At 37.6% G+C, this 16,356-nt stretch overlaps 1 pseudogene; it reads right to left on the reverse strand.

Annotated features, from left to right (window-relative positions):
* Nucleotides 1–345: 345 nt before the first annotated feature.
* LOC129034273 (MICOS complex subunit MIC26-like) lies at nucleotides 346–1,957 on the reverse strand (annotated as a pseudogene).
* Nucleotides 1,958–16,356: the final 14,399 nt, after the last annotated feature.

Genomic DNA, 16,356 nt, shown 5'->3' on the forward strand with positions numbered 1-16,356 from the left:
TAAACCAAAAAAAAAAAGAAGATTGAGGCAAGTCGCAATTGATTTTGAGGTTTATTTTGCCAAGGTTGAGCAAAGAAGATGAAAAAAATAAAACACAAATAACAGGGGCATCTGTGGTCCATGCCTTTTCCAAAGAGGGTTTTGATGACTTCAGTATTTAAAGAAGAAAGAGCTAGAGGGAGAGGAAGGAGAAAAAAAATGGTTGGTGGGTAGGCAATGAGACAAGTGGTTACATTCTTATGGGGCTTTGATTAGTATTCACAGAATATGCATTTTACTTGTAAAAGCAGAGAGTAGAGGAACAGTCAATTATACATTACATTTTTCATAAGTTCCCTACAAATCTTATAGGACTATGTATCTTCATAAATCCCAACCATGTAAACTCTCCCCACTGACCTGGGCAAATGCAATGAATTGTTGTAGATAATAGGCAGAGGCAGCTAATCCCATGAAACCAGAAGGCTATACCAGCTTCTTTAATTTTGTAACCTTTTGCCAAAAAGAGTCCAAAAAGGCCAGCAAAACCAATAACACCAAGTCTTGGAAAAAATCCTGGAGGTGCATTTGGAGATATTCATAGCTGTCTAACCCTCATTGACCCAAACTTTGCATCTTGGAATTAGTTTGGGAGTATGTTTCCTGACACCAACTTGTACATGGCCTACAGTAATGTTGGAGCTGAGAGATGCTTTCTTCAAACTGGGTCCTCCACTCCTCCATATATTCAAATTCACCCTTAGGAACTGAGTAGAGTGAAAGCTCATCAAGCTTCATGGGATATTTGGGACGTGAGTCCTTTCTTGGTGCTGCACAGAGTTTGAAGATGAGCAAACTCATGCCAGCTTGCCCTATGCACCTCTGAGTTGCCTTGAATGTGTTACTGGCAGCAGTGGCTCCATCAGGGTTGAGCAGGAGTTTAACTCTTGGTTTGCACTTCTTGAGAGTGTCATGTTTAGAGACATGAAGGATGTGAGCATCAGTAAAGTGTATAGTTGGTAACTAAATCTATGTGAATTTTGATTTGGAATTTGTATGTGTTCTTCTCTGTTGCATATATGGCAAGTCTATCTAATTGGTAATTGCAACCACTTCCTCCATTCTCCTGGGGTATATGATGACTGCCTATCATGTTTATATGCCTTCTGTCCCCACAACTTCATCAAGAGTACTTGATAACTTTGCTTAGTCCACTGTAATGTTCAATTTTGTGTGTCATCTTGTCTGACCTAAGGAATTCCCAGACAGCTGGTAAAACAGTATTTCTGGGTTCATCTGTGAGAGTGTTTTCAGAAGCAATTAACATTTGAATCGGTAGACTGAGTGAAGAAGACTACATTGACCTTTCCCAATGTGGGTGGGCATCATTACATCTATTGAGGGCCTGAATAGAACGAAAAGGCAGAAAAAGGGCAAATTCCCTTTATTTGAGCTGAGACATCCATCTTCTCCTGCCCTTGGACATCATTGCTCCTGGTTCTCAAGATTTCAGCCTCAGATGGGGGCCTATACTATCAGCTCCCTAATTCTTAGGCCTTTAGAGTTGAACTGAATTATACGATTGCCTTTCCTGGTTCTCCATCTTGCAGAGAGCAGATCACAGGATATCTCAGCCTCCACTTCCACGTATATTCCTTTAAGTCTCTTACATATATTCTATTGGTTCTGTTTCTCCATATAACCCTGATTAATTGATATGGTTTGGTTCTGGGTCCCCATCTAAATCTCATCTTTAACTTTAATCTCCTTGTGTCTAGGAACCTGGGATCTCCACAAGTCAAGGAAGGAAAATGATTGGATTATGGGGAAGTTTCCCTCATGCTGTTCTCATCCTTCCCATGAGATCTGATGGTTTTATAAATGGTAGATATCCCTGCGCTCTCACTCCTTCTCCTACCTCCTTGTGAATAAGGTGCCAGCTTCCCCTTCCATCATGATTGTAAGTTTCTTGGGTCATCCCCAGTCATGCGAAACTGAGTCAATTAAAACTCTTCTTTATAAATTATCCAGTCTCAAGTAGTTCTTTATAGCAGTGTGAAAATGGACTAATACACTAATATACCCACAAAACCCTTATTTAAGTCAGACTAAGCCAAACAAATTATAAAAATGTTTGTGCGTAGCGTTTTTGTGTGCGTAATGTATACAAAGTTTTATACTTGTGTTCAAAAGTGAGCTTGAGCTTCTTTCCTGTGTTCTTCTTTTCTATTTGGGGGATCAGTATAATAAGGCTTTCCGACTTTTTCCATGCCATCTGGGAATCAAAATTACAATAAAATTGTCAGGTAAACAGAAATGTTTTCTACCATTTTACAATACACTAAAAAATATTTAGAAAACATTGTTTCTGTTAATTAGGTATTTGGTAAAATAAATTGATAAACCTATTATGTGCCTATTTTCTTGATTAATGTTTACATTTAGTTTATTTTTACTGAGTTCCTCCAGATTTTTTTCACTGCTTGAGTGAATTTTGGCAACTTTTATTTTAATAGAAAAATTATCTTGGCATCAAGACTTTAAAATTTATTGTATGGCATTTAAGTATCTGTAGTTAAGTATCCTTTTTCCTCCTAGTGCTATTGATTAGTCAGAATTTGCAAAGGTTGTGCATATCATTTATCTTTTCAAGGATCCAGATTCTTTAATTTACTTTTTAAATTGCTATTTTATTAACTTCTACTTTTTATTTAATTCTTTATTATTTCCTTTAAAAAAGTTTTTGCCTTTTTTCCCAGGTAATAAGAGTCTCATACTTTTCCCCCAATCTTTCTAATAAATGTACGAATTTAAAAAATTCTTATTTTCACATAAGTATACTCTAGGCTAATCATTCTCCTTTTAATGCTGTGTTAGCAGCATTCTATTCAGGTTTAACTTATAGCATGCTCGTTATTATTAATTTGTAGATAATTGCTGTGTTTGTTTGTGAGAGTTGCCATAACAAAGAACCACAAACTAGGTAGGTTAAACAACAAAAATTATTGTCTCGCAGTTCTGGAGGTTGGAAGTCTGAAATGCAGGTGTGGATAGGGTTGATTCCTTCTGAGGGCTGTGAGAACAGGATGCATTCCAGGCATCTGTTCTTGGCTTTAGATGGCAATCTTCTCTCTATGTTTTCACATTGTCTTTTCTCTGTACATGTCTGTGTCAAAATTTGACCTTTTCATATGGACTTCAGTCAGATTGCATTAGGGGCATAACTTACTTCAGTATTATCTTAGTTTAAGTAATTATAGTCATGCCTCACTTAACTGTAAGAATACGTTCTAAGAAATGTGTCCTTAGGTGATTCTGTCATTGTGCAAACATTATAGCCTATATTTATAAAACCTAGATTGTACAGTTTTCTATACACCTTGGCTATATATGTCCTATTGCTCTTAGGCTACAAAACTGTACAGCATATTACTATAGTGAATATTGTAGGCAATTGTAACACAATAAGTATCTGTGTAACTAAATACACCTTAACATAGAAAAGGTGCAGTAAAGCTATGATATTATAATCTTATGGGACCACTGTCATATTTGTAGTCTGTCATTGACCAAAACTTTATTTGCAGCATATGACTACATCTGCAAAGACCCTGATTTCAACATGTACATTTTGTGAGGTCACAATTAGACCCATAAAAATAAGAAATTGAAGCTTTTTTCATTGTTTCATGATAAACAAATGTAGTATGAATATTTATTCTTTTTGGAATTGATTAAAATTATTTATTTGGAATTTCTTTTTAAAAGTCTAATTGGTTTTTACTTAAATACCTTAAATCTTTATTGTTTCATCCAGAAAAGTTCATGATGATGAAATCTTTTTGATAAATTGTTCTCAGGAAGTGAATATTTTTATATTTCCATACAGTTAGGACTTTCTGAGGAAAGGGAACTAGAAGCTAGGTTTAAGGACTAACCTTGAAAACTAAAAACCAATTAAAGGGCCAGAAAATCAATGGAGAGATTATTTCAAATGTGTTCACATTTCAAAGGAATATAAAAGCCCTGAGCTATGGAGACATTTATATTCTGAAGGATTATACACCATTAGAGAAGAAGAGTTTCTCTCTGTCTCTGTCAGGAGGGGAGAGGGACAGCAAGTAAAGAGACTCCAAGATTCATAACTTCAAGGTTCCTCCTCTGAAGTGCAAGAAACCAACTAATATGTTTTGGCTGTGTCCCTACTTTAATCTCATCTTGAGCTGTAATTCCCATAATGCCCATGTGTTGTGGGAGAGACCTGGCGGGAGGTAATTGAATCATGGGGGCAGTTACTTCCATGCTGTTCTCATGAAAGTGAGTGAGTTCCACAAGAACTTATGGTTTTGTGAGGGGCTTTTCCCCCTTTTGCTCATTCTTCTCCTTGCTGCCACCATATGAAGAAGAACATGTTTGCTTCTCCTTCTGCCATGATGGTAAGTTTCCTGAGGCCTCCCCAGTCATACTGAGCTGTGAGTCAACTAAACCTCTTTCCTTTATAAATTACCAAGTCTCTGGTATATCTTTATTAGCAGCATGAGAATTGTTTAATACAGTAAACTGGTAATGGGTCATGGGGTGCTGGTGTAAAGATACGCAAAAATGTCGGAGTGACTTTGGAACTGGGTAACAGGCAGAGGTTTTAACAGTTTGGGGGTCTCAGAAGAAGGCAGAAAAATGTAGGAAAGTTTGGAACTTCCTAGAGATGTGGAGGGCTCAGAAGACAGGAAGATGTGGGAAAGTTTGGAACTTTCTAGAGACTTGTTGAATGGCTTTGACCAAAATGCTGACAGCAATATGGACAATGAAGTTTAGGCTGAGGTAGTCTCAGATGGAGATGAGAAACTTGTTGGGAACTGGAACAAAAGTGACTCTTGCTATGCTTTAGCAAAAAGACTGGCAGCATTTTACCCCTGCCCTAAAGATATGTGGAACTTTGAACTTGAGAAATGATTTAGAGTATCTGGCAAAAGAAATTTCTAAGCAGCAAAGTGTACAAGAGCTGACTTGGGTGCTCTTAAAAGCATTCAGTTTTATTCATTCACAAAGATATGGCTTGGAATTGGAACTTACATTTAAAAGGGAAGCAGAGCATGAAAGTTTTGAAAATTTGCAGCCTGATGATACAATAGAAAAGAAAAACCCATTTTCTGAGGAGAAATTCAAGCTGGTTGCAGAAATTTGCATAAGGAATGAGGAGCCAAATGTTAATTGACAAGATAAGGGGAAAATTTCTCAAGGGAATATCGGACATCTTCATGGCAGCCCCTCCCATCACAGGCCCAGAGGCCTAGGAGGAAAAAATAGTTTCATGGGCTGGGCCCAGAGCCCCCCGCTGTGTGCAGCCTGGTGACTTGGTGCCCTGTGTTCCAGCTGCTCCAGCTTGGGCTGTGGCTTCAGAGGGTGGAAACCCAAAGTGTTTGCAGCTTCCATGTGGTATTGGTCCTGCAGGTGCACAGAAGATAAGAATTGAGGTTTGGGAACCTCTGCCTAGGTTTCAGAGGATGTATAGAAACATCTGAATGTCCAGGCAGAGGTGTGCTGTAGGGACGGAGCCTTCATGGAGACCATCTGCCAGGGCAGTGTGGAAGGGAAATGTAGGATTGGAGCCCTCACACAGAGTCCCCACTGGGTCACTGCTTAGTGGAGCTGTGAGAAGAAGACCATGGTCACCCAGGCCCCGGGCCCCTAGATCCACTGACAGCTTGCATTGTGTGCATGGAAAAGCTGCAGACACTCAATGCCAGCCTGTGAAAGCAGCCAGGAGGGGGGCTGTACCCTGTAAAGCCATAGAGATAGAGCTTCCCAAGGATGTGGGAGCCCACCTCTTGCATCAGCATTACCTGGATGTGAGACATGGAGTAAAGGAGATCATTTTGGAACATTAAGATTTAATGACTGCCCTATTGGATTTTGGACTTTCATGGGGCCTGTAGCCCCTTTGTTTTGGCCAATTTCTCCCATTTGGAATGGGTGTATTTACTCAATGCCTGTACACCCATTTTATCTAGTAAGTAACTGACTTGCTTTCAATTTTACAGGCTCATAAGGAGAAGGGACTTCAGATAAGATTTTGGGCTTAGACTTCTGCATTAATCCTGGGATGAGTTAAGACTTGGGGGACTGTTGGGAAGGTATGATTGTTTTGAAATGTGAGGACATGAGATGTGGGAGAAGAAAGGGATGGAATGATATGGTCTGGTTGTGTCCTCACACAAATCTCATCTTGAATTGTAGTTCCCATAATCCCTGTGTGTGGTGGGATGAACCCAGTGGTAGGTAATTCAATCATAGGGGTGGTTTTCCCTATCCTGTTGTTCTCATGATATTGAGTGAGTTCTCATGAGATCTAATGGTTTTATAAGGGGCTTTCCCTCCCTGTTTTTTTATTATTCTCTTTGCTGCTGCCATGTGAAGAAGGACTTGTTTCCTTAACCTTTCACTATGATTGTAAGTTTCCTGAGGCCTCCCCAGTCATGCTGAACTGTGAGTCAATTAAACCTCTTACCTTTATGGATTTCCCAGTCTTGGGTATATCTTTATTAGCAGCATGAAAAAGGACAAACCAACTTTTGCAGAGTCCATTTGACGTGAATTTCATATCTACTAAAAAGGGAAGAATAGAGCATCAGGAATTGATGTTTCTCATGCTGTGAATAAATTTGCCTTAGAAACTGCAAATAAATTTGCTTAGAAACTTTACGTTGGCATTCCTGCTAATATAAGTAAACATTAATATTAAAAACTTAATGATAACATATTTTATGAATTCTACTTTGTATAGATTTCTTAGATGAATATATGATCAACTAGGTTTTTCATATTCAAAATTTTAAGTCGCATTTTCTTGGGAAAAAACTAGATGTTCTAAATATGCCTTTTCATAATTTTGCATACTTTGCTGTGTTGTCCTATTAAGCAGTTCCCTGTTGACCTATTTGCTTTTTTTTGTAAATTATACTTTAAGTTTTAGGGTACATGTGCACAACGTGCATGTTACTTACATAGGTATACATGTGCCATGTTGGTGTGCTGCACCCATTAACTCATCATTTAACATTAGGTATATCTCCTAATGCTATCCCTCCCCCCTCCCCCCACCCCACAACAGGCCCTGGTGTGTGATGCTCCCCTTCCTGTGTCCATGAGTTCTTATTGTTCAATTCCCACCTATGAGTGAGAACAAGCGGTGTTTGGTTTTTTGTCCTTGTGATAGTTTGCTGAGAATGATGGCTTCCAGCTTCATCCATGTCCCTACAAAGGACACGAACTCATCATTTTTTATGGCTGCATAGTATTCCATGGTGTATGTGTGCCACATTTTCTTAATCCAGTCTATCATTGTTGGACATTTGGGTTGGTTCCAAGTCTTTGCTGTTGTGAATAGTGCCACAATAAACATACCTGTGCATGTGTCTTTATAGCAGCATGATTTATAATCCTTTGGATATATACCCAGTAATGGGATTGCTAGGTCAAATGGTATTTCTAGTTCTAGATCCCTGAGGAATTGCCACACTAACTTCCACAATGGTTGAATTAGATTACAGTCCCACCAACAGTGTAAAAGTGTTCCCATTTCTCCACATCCTCTCCAGCACCTGTTGTTTCCTGACTTTTTAATGATCGCCATTCTAACTGGTGTGAGATGGTATCTCATTGTGGTTTTGATTTGTATTTATCTGATGGCCAGTGATGATGAGCATTTTTTCATGTGTCTTTTGGCTGCATAAATCTCTTCTTTTGGGAAGTGTCTGTTCACATCCTTTGCCCACTTGTTGATGGGGTTGTTTTTTTCTTGTAAATTTGTTTGAGTTCATTGTAGATTCTGGATATTAGCCCTTTGTCAGATGAGTAGGTTGTGAAAATGTTCTCCCATTCTGTAGGTTGCCTGTTTACTCTGATGGTAGTTTCTTTTGCTGTGCAGAAGCTCTTTAGTTTAATTAGATCCTATTTGTCAATTTTGGTTTTTGTTGCCATTGCTTTTGGTGTTTTAGTCATGAAGTCCTTGCCCACACCTATGTCCTGAATGGTATTGCCTAGGTTTTCTTCTAGGGTTTTTATGGTTTTAGGTCTAACATTTAAGTCTTTAATCCATCTTGAATTAATTTTTGTATAAAGTGTAAGGAAGGGATCCAGTTTCAGCTTTCTACATATGGTTAGCCTGTTTTCCCAGCACCATTTATTCAATAGGGAATCCTTTCCCTATTGCTTGTTTTTGTCAAGTTTGTCATAGATCAGATGGTTGTAGATATGCTGCATTATTTCTGAGGCCTCTGCTCTGTTCCTTTGGTCTATATCTCTGTTTTGGTACCAGTACCATGCTGTTTTGGTTACTGTAGCCTTGTAGTATAGTTTGAAGTCAGGTAGCGTGATGCCTCCAGCTTTGTTCTTTTGGCTTAGGATTGACTTGGCAATGTGGGCTCTTTTTTATATTTTCTTGAATTTTTTTTGCTTTCCACCCTCTGCTACCAACTCTACACACATTTTGTCTTAACTCTCTCAAAAGGCAAACATACAAATAGGTAGTTTATGCTTTGGAATACTGAGTGCTGCCAATTCTGGCTTGACAAGAGGATCTACGTCTTTTTTTTTAATGCTATTTTTTCTATGTTTAAAAAGTTGCAGTGTTTTATATGAAGAGCAAATCTTTAATAAAGACTTTTCTACATAAGCTCAGGGTCACACCACCATTTCAGGACCCAAAGAACTAATGGGGTATTGGTATCATCTTTAGGAGAAAAGGGAGAAGGCACAAAACAAGTTAGAAGACTGAAATGTGTGGAAAACTGAGAGAATGAGAGACTCCTTCATTTGCTGGATACTTGTTTGACAAAACAAAAGTTACCTACAGAAATGGTTTGGGCTGGGCATGGTGGCTCATGACTGTAATCCCAGCACTTTGGGAGGCTGCGGCTGGAGGATCACTGGAGCCCAAGGGTAGTGGTGCATGCCTGTAGTCCCAGCTACTGAGGGCCCTGAGGTGGGAGAATTGCCTGAACCCAGGAGGTTGAGGCTGCAGTGAGCCTCATGTCAGTGCACTACATCCTGGGCAAGAGAGTGAGACCTTGTTTCAGAAAAAAAAGAAAGAAAGAAAGATATGGTTTGAAGACATTTTGAAAGCTGCTCCTTTGTTTAGAAAAGAGTTCTTTCTGATGTTTCTAATTCTATATTGTCTAGTAACAATTGGCGGCATCAAGCCTAAGTACTGCCCTTATGTATTATATGTAGTGACCTCACTGAGGTACACTCAGAGTTTGAGATCCTGCACTTTTCAAGACCTACTGATAGAAGAGTTTCCACACAAGTCAATATATTATTGTTGAGAACAGGAAATCTTGGATGCTAAAAGACTGAATATGACTTCTGTGTGATTTGTAGTTTTACAGTGAAAGTCAAGCACATTACTGAGTATAAATGAGAAACCATGAGGAATTAGCAAAATAGAATGTTCCATATGTATTCAAAAGGATTTGGTTGCTTGAAATATTAAACTTTAAAAGCATGGAATTGTGTTTTATTCATTTATGACATGTCATTGGAAATTTGACCTTATATTGGTAAACGTAGAAATTTTAGTTGAGTCAGTAGACTGAGGTGCAAAAGGGTATAAGTTCTTTGAAGTGAGATACAGTCCAATCTTAGTTTTTTCAAGTGAGATACAGTCCAGTCTCTACCATTTACTTATTCTGTGACCTTTGACAAATCACTCAATCTTTCTAAACTTCTCATGTTCCTCTTCTTTAACATAGAAATAATGTCTATACTCACCTCAGGAAATTTGTTATGTTTAAATGAATTAATACATGTAAATTTTTTAGCCCAGTACTTGGCATCTAGTAAGCATTCAATGAATTATTTATTATTGTTACTAATCTTAAACTAGAAAAATAGTCATCCTAAAGGTATGAAAAAGTTCTTTAAGCATCCATCAATATTGGCTGTGGGCCAGGCCTTGTTACAGGTGCTCCAGAAAATGTGGTAAGCAAGACAAAGAGATCCCTGTCTTCAAGGAGTTTATCTATCAGTGGATGTGAGGACTTTGGGTATAGGAAAACAAACAACAAACATGTAAATGAATATAGAGCAAAGTAAAATTATTTATATTTGGACAAACATACAATGGTAAAGAAGCAGAAGAGGACTAGGGTGGTGAGGTATGTCTTTAGACATGATATTTGAGTTGAGGATGACAAGGAGAAGGAACAGTGAGCGTAAAATGAAAAGGCTAATGAGCTTGTTATCATCAAAAATTAGCAAGAAGGCCAGTTGCCTGGAGCAGAGTAATGTGAACAGCGGTATGTGCTGACAGGCAGGCATATTACAGAAATTTATATTAGAGGATTTTGGAGACCACATAGTTAAGGAATTTGGAACTTGTTGATTTTGTAATGGGAAATCATTGGCAAGTTTTGAGGAGGAAGTGACTTGACCTGGTTTTCATTTTAGAAAGATTTTTCTGGCTACTCTGTGGGGGATGGATTTAGAGGAGCAAGAGCTAAAGCAAGCACAGCAATCAGGAGGTTATTGAAATAATTGTCATGGAGCATGAGGCTGACTTGAACTAGGATTTGCACTGAGGGTACTGAAAAGTTGTTAGATTTGGAATATGTTTTTTCAGTTAATATGGGTGATTTGGATGCGAGGTGTGAGCAAAAGAAAGAAATGATAAAGACCTTAGAGTTCTGTCTGTCTGCTTAGGCAAGCCAACAGAGAGGCTCATTTTTTGTTATTTTTGTTTTGTTTTTTGACTGAATAGAATTAACTACAGGCTATAAAATAAGGATGTGATAATGAGACAGAGAAAAACAAACAACAAGAACAAAACTCCAAAACAAAACAAAAACAAATCAACCACGTATTATGAAATCAACATTTTAATGCAAAAGTTCTGCATTTTAAGAAACCATCTAAAAATGTTTGGTTTGACACTTTCTCTCTTACTATTTTGAGTGGCTTCCTCAAGAAAAATGCATCTTCATTTATTGGCATTCTAGATAGCATTCCTGTCTCCTCTTGAAAAATGAAGAGGATAAAGGATATTTTTGACTGATCCACTCTGCTCAGGAAATTCTTGCCTTAGTTATTCATGTAACATGTGTTAAAATTTGTTTAAATCATAGTGAAAAATTAGAAGTGTACAGTAGAAGTAGATCTAAGCCATCTTTATAGCACTGAATTTCAGAACATTATTATGAAAATCTGTCACCCTACTATTTGGTGTTTATTTATGAGCTTTCTCATAATTAAAAAATAGGTTTCTTATTCACAAAAAAAAAAAATTTAAAAAGATGTGAGGAAAAGTCTCCTAAAGTTAAAAACAAACTCAGTAAACAAAAAGGGCAAAAACTACAAAGTGCCATATTTCCTTTGGCATCCAGTGAAAATATATTATTACTGATATGGCAGGCAGAATGCTACCATATACAGAATGCTACCATTGTCTGGGTGGGGCCAATCTGATCACATGAGTCTCTAAAAGCAGAGAACTTTTCTGGCTGGAGTCAGAGAGATGTGGCTAAAGATGAATTGAGAGAGACCTGAACTATCAGAGCAACTCAACTCAGATTGCTGGAGAGGTGGCCACGTGGAAAACATGAGAAGAATTGAAGGAAAACCCAGAAGAAAGATAATCCTCCTGCTGCAGTCTGAGTGTGTCCCTCAGAATTCATGTGCTGGAAATTTAATCTCCAAGGCAACAGTGTTGGGAGGGAGGACTCTGCCCTCATGAATGGATTAATGCCACTGTAAAATGGGCTTGTGGGAGTGAGTTCACTCTCTTTTGTTCTTTTGCCATGTGAGGTCCCAGCAAGAAGGCCCTCACAAAATGCTAGCTTCATGGTCTTGGACTTACCAGTCTCTAGAGCTGTGAGGAAGTAAATTTTTGTTCTTTATAAATTATCCAATCTGAGACATTCTTTTATAGCAGCATAAATGAACTAAGATCACCCTCATTTGCACTCCCCATCAGTCAGCAACTGTTTTTTTTTTTCACAAAAAAACTGCATCCAGGAAAAATATAAATAAACTTGGAAGTGACTGTATTCCCAGAGCATCCAGCAAAGAATGCATCCTTGATTTTGGCTTTGTGAGCCTCTAAACGGAGGACAAAACTGCATTATTTTGTACCTTTATTTCTGATAATAAATAGGTGTTATTTTAAGCTGCTAAATTTGTGGTAATTTGTTATGGTAGCAACATAAAATTAACACAAATAATTGAAAGAGACCATAAACAGTAAGACACAAGACAGAAAAGACAATCCTTTTCTAAATATTTGTTAATATAAAATTACTATTCATAATGTACACTATCAACTGTAAAATGGATTGCCTTCATTTTGATTTTAAAAGATATTAGTTTGAAATTTAAAAAGATATTAACTTTAGGGAAGAATTATGCTTTACTTTAAGTTGATTCCCTGTGTAATTTTCACTTGAAAAGTTTAATAATTTTTTCTAGCTATATTGTGTCATTCAATAAAGATGAAAGCTAGTAAAACTAAAAGAATCTTAATAATTAGTAAGAAATCAAGGAAACATTGGAAATTGTTTTACTGATCTTTGAAGATTATACAATTTTTACCCAAGTAAATAGGAGAAGTTATAGGACTACTTCAGCTACATCATTCTGTGTGACTTTGGGCGGGGCACTTAGCTTCCCTGTGACATATTTTCCTTAGCTGCTAGTGTCAATATTAATAAAACCTACCTCAGAAAGTCGTTATAAGGGTTAAATAAGTAGGTAGTTAGGAGTTAGAATTAGAGACTCACATAACAAAGTTTTGTATTGTTTTGTTTTATCTGAAGGTATTTCTGCATGAAAGGTGGGATATTAGATGTAACTGTAGAGCTATAGATGCAAATCCCTACAGCCTAACTGCATGAGAGAAACTCACCTTGATTATATGTAGCCCTGATTCAAGATAAGTGGACCTGCCTTTTCTGTTGTCTTCAGATCTATCATTAGCCCAGTGTATCTTAGAAATTCTTATTGTCTCTATCTCCAATTGTTATATTAAATTATTAACCTTCACAAATAAAGCTGTGGTATTTCAAGATGACCAACAAAACCTATAAATATAAAATAGTATTGCATAGTTTGATTATATTATAGAAGAAATGCCCACATTGAAATAAAATATCCTGCTGGCTGGGGTGCAAATGTTGTAGGACTTTTTCCTTAGTTCAGCTAAAGATGGGGTTCTTGTTACACAACCATGAAAAATTAGGCTGGGGGACAATCTGAAGGGTGAGGAGAGCAAGGTTTATTGGGTGAAAGGAAAAAAAGACTCAGCAAAGCCAGAGAGGTTTCTGTTAACAAGTCCCCATCTCACAGACTGAATCCCCAGGTTACCACGCACTGGATGAGGAAAGGCCAGGCTCCAACCCTGCTGCAAATGGTGCAAACTTCCTGAGGCTCCACCCCAGTGTGCACTCCTCCCAGAGCGCAGGGTGGTTGGAGTTTCCTTGGGGACCCCTTTATACTTGGCTGTCTCACAAAGACTGCATGGTATTCTATTTAATAAGATACTGACAGCAGTTCCTAGCTTGTCATAACTACTTAATAAATGCTCGAGAAATACTTAATGGTAGGCCTCCTTGACTTTAAAATTCATTATTATCAATTGCATTTAACTTATCCCATTCTCACATTGTTAGATTTTTCCAGTCCCTCTCCCTGGTTTTAGGTATCTAAATATAGGTACTCTTTATTGGCTCTTTAACACCTTTCTCTTAATTCTGAGTACCTTCTTATCTAACTGTGTACTAAAATATCCAAACTGTTTACATTGTAGCCTTAAAAATATATTTTTTAAAATATTTCTTTTGTAGCCTTAAAATATTCCCCACTTTGCATTATTTTGCTAAGATGACACAGTTTCTAAGATGGAAGCTTCTTAATCATGAACCAAGGAGTTCATGATCTGCTTGGACCTCTCATTTCTGATTTAGCGTCTAATGTCAGCAAATACGTTTGCCTTATAATGATCTTTTGTCTATTAGAGGAGACAGAATTTGACTAATTCCTTCCCTTTATCTAGGAGTGAATTTAAGAGAGGAGAAAATGAGAAGCTAAGTAAAAAAATATGATGTCATCAACATCATTGTCTAGCTGAAGAGATATTTCTGCAGTCAAATGTCTTCTTACATGTGATTCAAAGATGAAGAGCTGGTCAGGAAGTTCTTTATAACACTAAGAATTGTCTGCTCAAAGTACTAAATGCACTGCCTTTTGACAAATGAGGAAAGTTGAAACAGTTGACCCCAGTAAGTACCCTAGACAATTACCATCCTCATCTCTGTTATTCAGCAATTTTGTTGAAATTGCCAAGGAAGGGAGTGCTAAATTACCAGCTTTAGGCAGCTGCCCTCCCTACTGGCTTCATAGCAAGGTAATATGTGTCCTCAGTTATGGCAAAATCATATTCTGGGCCTATAAAGTGAGTTAAAATGCTGCACAGAACAGCCAGTTTCAATTACAGTTATGGTTCGTTAAAGTGGGCTCTATTACTCACCTAAATCAATTTGGCTGCACAAACAGATGCCATCTATGATGTATACATTTTCTTTTCCCTCTTTTTTTAAAAAGACTTTTCTTGGGGAATTAAGCAAAGGTATTTTTAATACTTGGTATTGAGTTTCTTAGGCAGTAGAAACTGGACCACTGCTCAACAAAATAATGTCACCAAATTCTTTACATTGAATGCTTCATTGCTTTTGATAACTTTGTCCTTGCAATAACAAGTCTGACCTCATTATTTACCTAAACTCCTGGTCTTTTTTCTAAGACCAAGCAAAGGTAAATAATAGCCCCCAGTGAGGCAGAGATGACTGATTGCCTCCTTCTGTGGTATTGTAATTCCCTTCTTTCTGAATCATTAGAACTACCCAACACTCAACCAGAGTTCAAACAGGCAGGTGGCTATCCAGCTGGAAATTATGTTTTCCAGCATCCCCTGGAGCCAAGGGTCTTTTTTTGGATTTAGTGAATACGATGTAAATAAAAATAATTTGGCCACTTCCAGTTCTTGGCCTGAAAATATTGAGCATGTAGACTTCTGTCTCTCTTTCTGCTCTCTGAAGGCCAGAATACAGATGTGGCAACCTCTAGGCATCATCTAAGGTCACACTATACTTGGAAGCGTGATGAGATATAGGAACTTAAGTTTCTGAACAACAGAACATAGGCAGAGCCTCCCCAGCACCACGGGCTTTTTGTGAGAAAGAAATAAATTTCTATCTTAATTAAGCCACTATATTTGGGGGAATATTTTTGTTGTAGCAACTTAAAATTTACCTTTACATATACAGCCTGCTGCTTAATTGCTCCCTCAAATAATAATTTCATTTTAGTTCATAAAAACTGTAGTTTTTGTAGGGACAAAATGTAATTATTAGTTAACACATCATTAGATTGAGACATATGGGACCAGAACTAAGACACAGGAGACCATGGCTCAAGTTCAGCTCTGGAACCTGTGTGTACTTGAGTTAATTCTATATAGCGTGATAAATATTTTAGAAAAAATTACTGTGGCAGTTGGAGTTCTGTAAGTAGGAAAGGGGAGGTGGGAAGAATAACACAGACTTGGGGTATGAAGAGGATCCTGTAGGGAATTAGGCAGTGCTGGTCATTGAAATACAAATTACTACATATATAAAAATAGTCATAAATTGATCACATTCTTGAAAATAGTTTACAGAGCTGTCACACTCTACAAGGTTAAGTCATAAAATATCTAACTTCCATATATATATATATATAAAACTTCCATATATATGTATATAACTTCCATGTATATAATATATATATAACTTCCATATATATAATTTATATATAATTATATATATATATATATATCTTAGGCAGGGTCTTGCTGTCACCCAGGCTGGAGTGCAGTGGCATGATCTAGGCTCACTGCAACCTCCACCTCCTGGGTTCAATTGATCCTCCTACCTCAGCCTCCCAAATAGCTGGGACTATAGGTGCACACCACAACACCCAGCTAAGTTTTGTGTTTTCTTTGTAGAGATGGGGTTTTATCATGTTGCCCAGGCTTGTCTCGAAATCTGGGCTCAAGTGATCCACCTACCTCAGCCTCCCAAAGTGCTGAGACTACAGGTACGAGCCACCATGCCCAGCCTCTAACTTCCAAATGTTAGACATTCAGATGCAGTTTATATTGATGTTGCTATGTGACCTTAAGTAAATAGCCTCAGTTTCATCAGCTATACATATAAGGGGTTTCTATTAAATGAATTCCATTTTCATTTCTAAACTAGATGATACATGATATTGGATTGGTTCTCTTCCTCCTTGAGATCCCATAATAGTACGTAATTCCCAAGTTTAACAAAGTGATTTTTTCCAACA

This window comes from Pongo pygmaeus, chromosome 2, assembly GCF_028885625.2.
Source record: "Pongo pygmaeus isolate AG05252 chromosome 2, NHGRI_mPonPyg2-v2.0_pri, whole genome shotgun sequence".
NCBI lineage: Eukaryota > Metazoa > Chordata > Mammalia > Primates > Hominidae > Pongo > Pongo pygmaeus.